The sequence below is a fragment of the Lissotriton vulgaris genome, chromosome 1_1, assembly GCF_964263255.1.
Source record: "Lissotriton vulgaris chromosome 1_1, aLisVul1.2, whole genome shotgun sequence".
Lineage (NCBI taxonomy): Eukaryota > Metazoa > Chordata > Amphibia > Caudata > Salamandridae > Lissotriton > Lissotriton vulgaris.
In genome coordinates this window covers 247,216,412-247,217,641 of record NC_141685.1, presented here as the reverse complement: position 1 = coordinate 247,217,641, position 1,230 = coordinate 247,216,412, and the positions used below count along the sequence as shown (strand labels likewise).

Here is a 1,230-nt window from a genome sequence, read left to right as displayed (position 1 = left end):
TGGCCTTTAGATGTGGCCCCCTCCTCAACAGCAGCACTGGGGTACTGTTAACTCGAATCAGACCTAACATTATAAAGCTGTGAAATAAATGGTCAAGCGTTTGTTTCCAGGTTAATTGAAGTTATAGAAAGGAAGTGACTACATTTCCTGCACCACTTAACTTTAGGAAAATTTTCATTTTTAAAGACCTATTTCGTCAAAACTATGAAAATGTGACAAATTTGCTTCAAAATTCTAAAAGTGCATTTTATTACCATGCAGAACCGTGTCATCTTCCTACTGCGGATTACTTCAGTGCATTGAGAAGTGATTTGTCTTTTAAGTGATATTTTTCTAACATGAATTTAAGAAAGATCCACACTGACAACAATCACAATAGTAAACTAAGAGGCAAGTCATTTGTTATAAGCGCTCTTTAAGGGGCCTAGGTTGTTATTAGGCATGGACAACATTATAGTATATAAAATCAATACACAGGAGTTGGTTTTTCGTACAGCGCACATCTTGACCTCATGTATTTCATGGTAATTTTTTATGTGATCATCAAGAAAAATGATGGAAAGTGAATTAAAACAATTGCTGAAAAACACACAATTTGGTCAAGTGGAGTAGCCGGGATTGATCATGCATTTTCTGGTTCATATTGTGCTTTTCGGCAGCTAGATGTACATGTTTGTCGTCCTAATGTTGTTGAGAGTGAAGATCCAGACAAAACAACGCAAAAACACATCTGTCACCACCCCAGATGGGACTCGAACCCACAATCCCTGGCTTAGGAGGCCAGTGCCTTATCCATTAGGCCACTGGGGCAACTTACTCACGCTGCAAACCATTCAGCTAAAATATCGTGCCCCATGAACGACATGTGACACTTCACTCGAGGCTCATATCAGGCGGGCAACTAGAGCCAAATTTCGGGGGGGGGGGGGGGAATATTTGGAGGGGGGTGGGGCTAATTCTTCCAAACACGGACAGAGTGGCTCTAAAAAGGGGTGAACACTCAAAATACCTGTTAAGTATTTGGGTGCGGCTGCAATTTGATGCTCGCCAGCCCGCGAAGCTGTCTCCCCCTGGACTGACACACACGAGGGGTGGGGGGGGTGGGGGTTCTGAAGCCCCGTGGGCCCAATGGGCAGTGCTTTAAATGGGCCGGTACTCACCGGTACGGAGTACCGGCACTTCTTAGATGTGTCACTCTGAGTACCGGTACTTCTCTTCTGCCAGAGGAGA

General features: G+C 44.1%; 1 non-coding gene across 1 annotated transcript; it reads right to left on the bottom strand.

Annotated features, from left to right (window-relative positions):
• Nucleotides 1-737: 737 nt before the first annotated feature.
• On the bottom strand, nt 738-810 carry TRNAR-CCU (transfer RNA arginine (anticodon CCU)). Its single transcript has one exon. It is a non-coding gene; the product is annotated as a tRNA-Arg (tRNA).
• Nucleotides 811-1,230: the final 420 nt, after the last annotated feature.